At 37.2% G+C, this 8981-nt stretch overlaps 1 long non-coding RNA gene across 1 annotated transcript; it reads left to right on the plus strand.

Annotated features, from left to right (window-relative positions):
* Positions 1–2346: 2346 nt before the first annotated feature.
* On the plus strand, positions 2347–7691 carry LOC122146185. Its single transcript, XR_006160882.1, has 3 exons — positions 2347–2453; positions 3109–3177; positions 7396–7691. It is a non-coding gene; the product is annotated as an uncharacterized LOC122146185 (long non-coding RNA).
* Positions 7692–8981: the final 1290 nt, after the last annotated feature.

Genomic DNA, 8981 nt, shown 5'->3' on the forward strand with positions numbered 1-8981 from the left:
GTTTTAGAGAGCTGAGTCAGAAAAACCCCCCGGGAGAAAAAAACGGCTGTTGAGCAGAAGAACAGAGGTGTGTATTACTCAAACACTCATACTCTACAGTACACACGATTTATTATATCTTTTTTATTGTAGAGGCATTTCATGAATAAAAGGCAAAGCATTGTACGTACACACCACATTCAGAAATTAACTTTTCCATTATTATGGGGCTATATTTGCCCCTGTGAATCGTTGTCTTTATGAGGACATTCGTTTTTTTAGCCATCTAAACAATATACTGTCATGTCCATGTCAATCCTTCCTTTTCAATCAGCTCATGAATGATCTATTCTCCGTCTGTATAATAGTGTTGAGTCTGTTAGTACCTATAAAAATTTCAACAGTTTCTCGTTTTTGTATGTATTAAACTGGTATTAAGTAGATTTTTCACATTTTTGAGTACAATTGGAACGTGTTGCTTAAATGTGTAAAAGTCCTGTTTGTTGGGTTGTCATAGGGTTGGTCGACAGATTCTACGAGGTGGTCGATGATCCAAATGGCACTTGCTAGGTGGTTATTAACGGTATTCTGGGTAAGTTTTGTGTGGAAGAAGATTTATGACGCACTTTGTGAAAGCACGCCCTGCACGTAGGCCGTGTGCCGGATCGTGTGCCACTCAAGTCATGGCTCGGCTGATCCCTTCTAGAGCTCACTTTTCCCTTAAAGATATCCTAAAGTTCTTGGGGCCTCTAAGTAACCACCCACCAGACTCATAGCATCTTGGGTTGTTGAGTTTGTATAGGCAAATACCACTCAAAAAAATGTCATTAAACAAATGAACCTTCAATGCATCATTTTAAAGCCATGATTGTACAGCAGTTCAATGCACACATTGCAATTAACATTATCTGCAAAGCCCATGTTCCAAGCTCCAGTTGTTACGTCCGTAACCACGTTCAAACATACTGCCAACGTTGATAGCGACCAGGTCATAAATCGAGCAGAAAATGAGGCAAGGGCTACATTCACCTTACCGACAATAACATGAGCACATCTTGGATTCTGTGTTCCAGAAGCATCTACATGACAGAGACAACGTCTAAATGCACCGGGTGCATTAGAACGCCCTACCAAGTCATCATCCTATGTGAATGTGGTGGTTAAGTGCATAAACCAGATATGTCAGGGCCGCCCTGCTGGCACGGGCCAGCACCTTATTCGAAAAATACTGGCGGGCCACGACGTGATGGCGGGTGTGTGCATTTATTCTACTACATAACAACGGTTGGGAGCCATCATTCATCGTTATACTACGGATTACCGCACCTCAAGAACATCGAATCAGATGTTTAGTTAAAGGGCTCCGTCCTTTTTTTGTACTTCAACGCTATTGTGAGTAGGAATTATTTCTTCCGGAATCTTCATCCAACGCTCTTTTGCTGGTTCCCAACGGCCATTTTCCCGTGGTACTGGAGGCTGAGCCAGTGATAGCCTCTAATGCAGTTATTCCTGCCAGTTATTAGACGATACGACTGAAGATTAGTGAAGGAGAGAGGAAAGGAGCCGAGACAAGCAAGAGAAGAAAAAATTCGATCAAGCGAGAGAGGACACCACGTCTCTGTAGTAGCGGTGAACTTGTCGGGGCAGGGATGTCCGAAAGACGATGAGTTGTCACCAATCTAGCATCTCTAAACAGCGCTTGTGGTTACCTCGCTAGGTGAGAAATCCGTCATGTGTATGTTCCTATCGTGGAAAATCGTCTGTAATGTTGTTGTTGTGGGTAGTCCTTTCCGGTGAATTGCTTATATTAAAGTTGTCCTATCCGATCGTGATGTGAACTGGTAAATGCGGTCAAGATAGTTGCTCTGCCACTACCGTTACGCGGCGCGTTTCCCGAACCTCATGTGCACACCTCAGAATGGTCCTCAGGCACTCAGAGTCAAGCATTCACTGGCCTCTGTAGTATACGCCTCAGTCCATTTTAGCTGGTAACTGTTTAAATTCGCCACAACATTCTCGAGGGCACGGCCATTGCTTGGAATACGCTTGATCATCGTTTCGCTCATCATTTTCAAACTATCTTTGCGCTTAAAAGTGATATGTGCAGTACAGATGGCCTCGAGTTACTCTACTCTATTGTATCTCTCTTCTTGTGTGCCAATAATAAGTATGAATCACACCACACCAACTTCAACATCAATTAAATATTTCCCTCACTGACAAGAGTTTGAAAAAACTCACCTCGCCTTTCTTTAGTCCGTAAGATCCTAAATACCGCTGGATATGACCAAGGTCCCTGACTGCTGCATTTTTGTGTCTTTAATGCAGCGATCATTCAGAAGCGATTGAAGAGGAGAAGACAAGCAAAGAGGAAATTGCAGGAGGCGCTGGAGTATGAGTCAAAACGGCGAGAGCAGGCGGAGCAATCCCTGAAACAGACCATCACCCCACAGAAAGTCTCAGATCACTCAATGGTACAACACCTTACCAGAACACTGACATACTTAAATTTATTAACTCTTTCCCCACCATTGACGAGTTATCTCGTCATTTAGAAGACAATGCTTCCCCGCCAAAGATGTGTTTTTACAGCTTTTCGTGTTTTCACTGTTATACACTCTGAGGTGCTATTACACATCTTCACAACAACTACAAAACCTCCCAAACAAAAAACACACGCGAACAGGATGGAAAAACTAGCGATCTCTTATGTAAACAGATGCATATGATAATGCAATCATCAGCAACAGACAGCATATAAATGAAAACTGCATAATGTTATTTTTTACATAATGCTGAAATATATTAGAGATGTTGCCCTGCAACTGAATTAAATTGAAGTACTATAATCACTAAAAACTAAGAAAAAATAAATCTCAATAGAAATAAAAATAACAAAATAAAGTTAAACTGAGCTTAGCAAGATCCATAATATCAGCTAACATGTGGAGAAATGCTCTGTTCACTTTTCGTAACACCGTTCATCCACTGGTTGAAGTTTCTCCATGACCCGAGTGATCCGAGCACATCCACCCTCCGCCCATCATGAAAGATGAGGCTAGAAAAACTTTCCTAATTAAGCACAGATGTCATGGATGTTTAATCGTCATTATCTTTTCATTTTGCCAGACTCGTTGACCCAGGAGATAGAGACTGACCGCAGCAGTGGCAGAACAGATGCTGAGAGGACAATACAAGGTACATGTTTTTTGAGGAGACTATAAATCTCAGCTTAGCTCCAGTATATGAGCCTCGCTTTAACTCAGCCTGCTGTTCATGCATGCAGCCTGCCATCTGGGCTACAGATCCTACAGTTCAAGAGGAAGGTCAAGATCAGTGGGATCTGTCAGGAGAAAAATTTCTAGACAGGGAAAATCACACAAATGTGCATTATGACAATGGCACGGTCTGTTGAGTTGGAGAGTTGACTCCTTGTGAGTGTGTGAGGGAATTTGATAGGATATTAAACGAGGAACAAGGAGAAGATTAAACATTAAACAAGTCCACAGAGACAATTAAAATTACTTTTGATTTGTAGTTTTTACCAGCAGGGGTAGGTAATAATTTGTTCACCCTCATGTCATTCCAACCTATTGACTTAATTTCTTCTGCAGAACACAAAAAACAGATATTTTGCATATATTGTTTTTTTGTTGTTGTTGTTGTTGTTGTTGTTTTTTTTTTGGAACCCCACTTAACTTTGACTGTATGGACAAAAACAGTGGAAATATTCTTCTTTTATATGATGCTTTATAAACAAAGTTCAGGAGGATAACATTAAGATATTTAACCGAATTAACACGAGAGGAGCACTTTCAGTAATCAACTCAATTAACAAGATAAGAGGTACATACTGCTGTGTGTGCATACACACACACACACACACACACACACACACACATATATATATGTGTGTGTGTGTGTGTGTGTGTGTGTGTGTGTGTTGTGTGTGTGTGTGTGTGTGTGTATGCACACAGAGCAGACTTACCTCTGTTCCTTGACAGTTTTCCTGCATTCCTTCACCACCCCATCTCCCTCACTTCTAAACTATTCCTATCCCAACCTCGGATAGGGGGAGTACTCTGGGTTTGGGCCAAATTCTGAGATCAGAGCCCTCCCCTCGGACAGCACTAAATATGCATAACCTTTACTCCATTTATTGTATGTAAGTGTGAACTTTCGAAGTATATATTTTGTATATGTACCATGGTAAATGGTGTTCAGCTCAATAGGTGAAGTATGAAGATAAGATTCTTTGGATATAAGACAGAGAATCATTTTAAAGATAAAATCCCCTTGACAGTAAGACCCTGCCTATGTTGTGTACCGCAGAGACCAATGCAATTTAATGAGCATAATAAGAAGTTTCATTATCTGAAGATGACCCACAGTGGAGTTACCTCACAAGAGCACAACACACCCACACAAATAAATACACATGAACTTTATGGGTGTATGGGTATTTATGGACCTGGTTTAGTCTGGTATTGTTTCACAGAAAACCACTTGCCCATTTGCAAATATTTCAGTCACACTCTTTTAACTACACCTTTAAAACTACAAGTGTTAAGTCGCTCGCCGCTCTGATGTCTATTTTAATTGTACCCCAGCAGCACATGTGATACAGAAAACGGCGTCTTGAGTGGTCTCAATTTCCCTTTGAAAATAGCGTGTGGAAATTGCTATGGAATGTGGTAAATGGTATTTTAATACCCAATCGCAAGTAAAAGCCCCGTAACCCAGTTTGATTAGCCTAGTTAATTTTCTGTGTGTGTGTGAAGGAAGTTTTTAGTAAAAATAAATGGAGATCCAGTACAAGGAGTGCAAGGTTTTACCCAAATAAATCAAATGACATTGACTTGATGAGCAGAGAAAATAATTTTTTCAGAGCATATATGTCATTAGCATTATGATGGTTCTTATGTCTAAAGATGAATAATTTTCCAGTGTTAATTGCTAGATTCAGAAAGTTAGCATAACAATAGAGAGAAGATTGTTCATTACTCAAATTGCTTTTGTCAATACTTTTTTGAGCAGATATAGTAGAATATGAGGCATTGAGGTAATTTAAACTGTAAAAAAGTATGTTTTCACTGACAAACTGTAGTTATTGCTCAGAAACATGCAATCCTTTCATAGGTTTTTCAGTCAGTGCCCTTGAAGAATTGACTTAAAAAAAAGGAAAAGAAAACTGGCCACAGGAATGTGTGTGTGTAAAAAACAGCTTGTGCGTCTTTAAGTTTTAACAACTTGTGTGTGTGTGTGTGTGTGTGTGTGTGTGTGTGTGTGTGTGTGTGTGTGTGTTCATGTCATGGTTGTTGTGGCCTACAACCAGTGTGGCATAATTACTCTCAAATGGCATAAACATAAAAAAGATGCTGATAAATTACACTTGCGTGTGAGGGAAAAATTCTATTCCAATCCGTATACAGAAAAAACAAAAAAACAAAGAGACGTGCTATAATTTCAGCACTTGGCTGTTGGGGGAAAAAAATAATGAGAGCATAATTTCAGAGAACTAATTATTTCTATTTGTCTTTTGTCACACTCTGTAATTCTGCTATATTAACACAGTCTGTGTTTATTAATTGCTTTTCCAGTGTTTTGAATTCATTCCAAGAATAAGCTTGACTGTTTTTCCTGGCTCCGTGCTTCTGGGAGCACATCTCACCACTAATTCCTTGCGATACCGAATATATCATATCTCCCCGGTATCTCTTCCCGATGCTCAGTGCTCGCCTCTCGATGTTTTCTGTAAGTTTACACGACCCTGTGAGGGGAGATAAAGTTCTTTGTTGCAAGATTAAACATCAAAACAGTTAAAGTGAAATTAAAATTAAATGAATGAATGTCACTGAAGCAAAAAAGGCAGTAATTAATGGTTCCCTTAATTGTCTTCATAAAATATTTGCATGGGCATAATTTGCATAATTTACATGTATTAATTAATCTTTAAAAGGACTTTTATGCTGAGAGAAGCCAAAAATTCCTTTGTTTTATTTAGCATCTAATGAAATATTGATCCTCTTTAATGAACTTTTCATCTTGATTTGAATATAAAAATGCCAAAGTTTTTAACATATTTTAATGAGGGGGGTCTTTCATAAAACAACATGGCAGTCATTCGATTTTTCCCACTCAAGAAACATTCCTGGCACTGTTTGCAAAAGCTAGTTTAGCTTCACTCCATTTGACTCAGAATTAATATGCTAATTTGTACATTTAAGATTAACTCTCTGCTAGTTTTTGTTATCGTTGTTCTCAGGTTGTTTAACTGTATATTTAACTGTTGTATTTTAATAGTTTAATTGTATATTTTCTACATTGTTTAGTATAAGAAATCTAGAGTTTGATTTTGATTTGCTTAATTGTTGTTTGATATCAAAATACTGCATCAACCATACTAAACATCTCCAGCACTAAAACTAGGCTGCATTCTGACAAAATTAAGGCACACAATATCACATGCATTTATCCTGATCTGAATAAATTTGTACATACCATTTATATAATGGGGTTGATGCTCTGGATTAATTTTTTACATGCCCTGTGAACCTAGAGCCATATCTTTGGTCATATTTCATATATTTCTTTTTAAAATAAGAGGCCAGTGAGTGACAAATAACATTAGAGAAAACAAGAAGGCGTATTGCAGCTCTACAGTATGCACATGCCGCAATTAATCAATGTCCATTAGATTACTAGTTTCATATGAATCAATATGTATATATTTCAGAATGAAATAAAATCGCAATGCACATATTTAGCAATGTATAACTAACAGTAGAAGAAAAAAGACTATTTACTCAAAATCAATGGATCACACAATCAAAATGATTTCATATCTGTGGTATCGCTCAGCAATAAAAAGAAAGTCAGACTCGAGATATAAATCTTGTTTAATGCAGTGATGCAGCATTCCCGGACACAAAGGAAATGTTTTGGTACTCATCAGAATTACATTTATTTAGTTGCCCTGCCACAGAGAGGAAACACTGCTTAAATGCAGTGATGCAGCATTCCCGGACACAAAGGAAATGTTTTGGTAATAAACGTTCAAACAAGCTTCTGAGCCATGCCTAACAGATGCTTTTACCAGAAGAAGCAAAGAGAGCTGCCGCTCATTCAAGCATGCACTTGCCAACGAAGGTTCTCTCTGGAAATGGACAAAGCTCATTAGATCGCACATGTTGGAGAAGGCATTGCAAAGTAATGTCTGCTTTTTTGCACTTAATGCAAAAAGTGTCATTTGTGATGTGCTTCGCATCATGAGTGCAATGTTATGTTCTTAAAATGTGACACATTGATCCAGGGTTTATGCATTTGCATTGCGTCACTGTTACTTATCCTTACTTTATTGCTCCATTCTGTTCAGTATACTTATTATTTTTCTCTCCCTTTTTGTTTTATCATTAGCAGATGGAAGACTTTTTCTGAAAACCACAGTGATGTACTAACATCATGGCGTTGAAGACTGGCGGCGTGTATCTTATGAAGATTCTCCAGAGGCCCTTTGCTGGCTAATTAAGTTACAGAAGCAGGTCAATCGCTCATAGAGGTGCATCAAGGGTTTATGCTTGGACCGATGTGGAAGATGGATTGTGTCCGAATGTAGTATTAGGACTCTTTTTTCTCACTGATATAAATGTTATGTTATGCCAGATGTGGAATTGGATATGATAAGCTGGCGAAGGCGACAATTTGAGCACAGTAAAATGTTACCGTTCAGTGCACCTGGTGATATATTTACAACAAATTCACAGCACTGAAGATTTTTTTATACTGTATTTAAACCAGCGAGAAAGCTTCGGAAATTAAATCTGATTCAGAGGTTTTGTTTTGTATTAAAAAAGAAAAAAATAAAAACATAAATCCTTAATGTCATTACTATTTGCCAAGATGTTAAAGATACAAACTTGGAGAAGAACCTATGAAAATGTGAATTTGAATATATGTTGATCAACCAGAAAAGACTAATCTTTGCTTTTACTGTTTTCTAAACTAGAAGAAAAAAAAACAATCAAGTTTCATTTCTATCATTATTGTATATACAAGAACAGAAGATAGGTTAACTCACTCACTTTGGTATTTGTATATAATGTAAAAGTTGGTATTGTGTATGCAGTAGATCTATTTTTCAATCCGCTGCCACTATGGTGAGGAAGCATGCAGGCATGTAAATGTGTTGTCCTGAATTCCTTTCAATCCGCTGCCACTATGGTGAGGAAGCATGCAGGCATGTAAATGTGTTGTCCTGAATTCATGTTATTCATAAATACTTAACTGTGCTGAACAAATGTACTTAGGGTTTATTCACTCACACCCAGTAAAAGTTGATGAACAATATTATCTTTTTAACAGCTATATTTTCAATTTGCAGTGACATGAATCTAATTCTTGTTTTGGATTGAATCTCAAATTTATGGAAAAGTTGTACAGATCACCAAATGTTACTGACCACCATTACACTCAATTCGGTGTATTAATTTCAGTGATAGGCCCTTTTAAAATAATAAGTATTTAATGTATCATATTATAATTATTTATTTTTTCTGTTAAATACATGCAACAGGTTCCCATTGGAAAGTTGCAGACAAAATACTGTTAGACCATTTTTTAATCTGAGATAAAAAGGGAATATAACTTGAAAAGAATTCTTCATTATTTCCCCATGTGGTTGATATTTGATAAAAAAAAATATATAAAAAAAAAACTGCATATTGAATTTATCTTTTTTTTTGGTTTTTAATTTTTCATCAAATTGCAGAATTGTAATAATAAAAAATAAAAATAAAGTATGGATTTTTTTAATGGATTGTAGGCAACAAATTGTCTATTTCTTCTTTTTCTTTTGATTATTAAAAAATTAAATAAATACAAATTAAGAAGATTCTTCAGTTATTTGACAGAACTTTTAATAATTGCCAGCAAAGATTGCAAGCATCTTCTCCAGTCCTTCACATACATAACATTTTTTTTTCTTTATAAAAACAAAAATCAAG

The sequence above is a fragment of the Cyprinus carpio genome, chromosome A9 (genome assembly GCF_018340385.1).
Source record: "Cyprinus carpio isolate SPL01 chromosome A9, ASM1834038v1, whole genome shotgun sequence".
NCBI classification, from domain to species: Eukaryota; Metazoa; Chordata; class Actinopteri; order Cypriniformes; family Cyprinidae; genus Cyprinus; species Cyprinus carpio.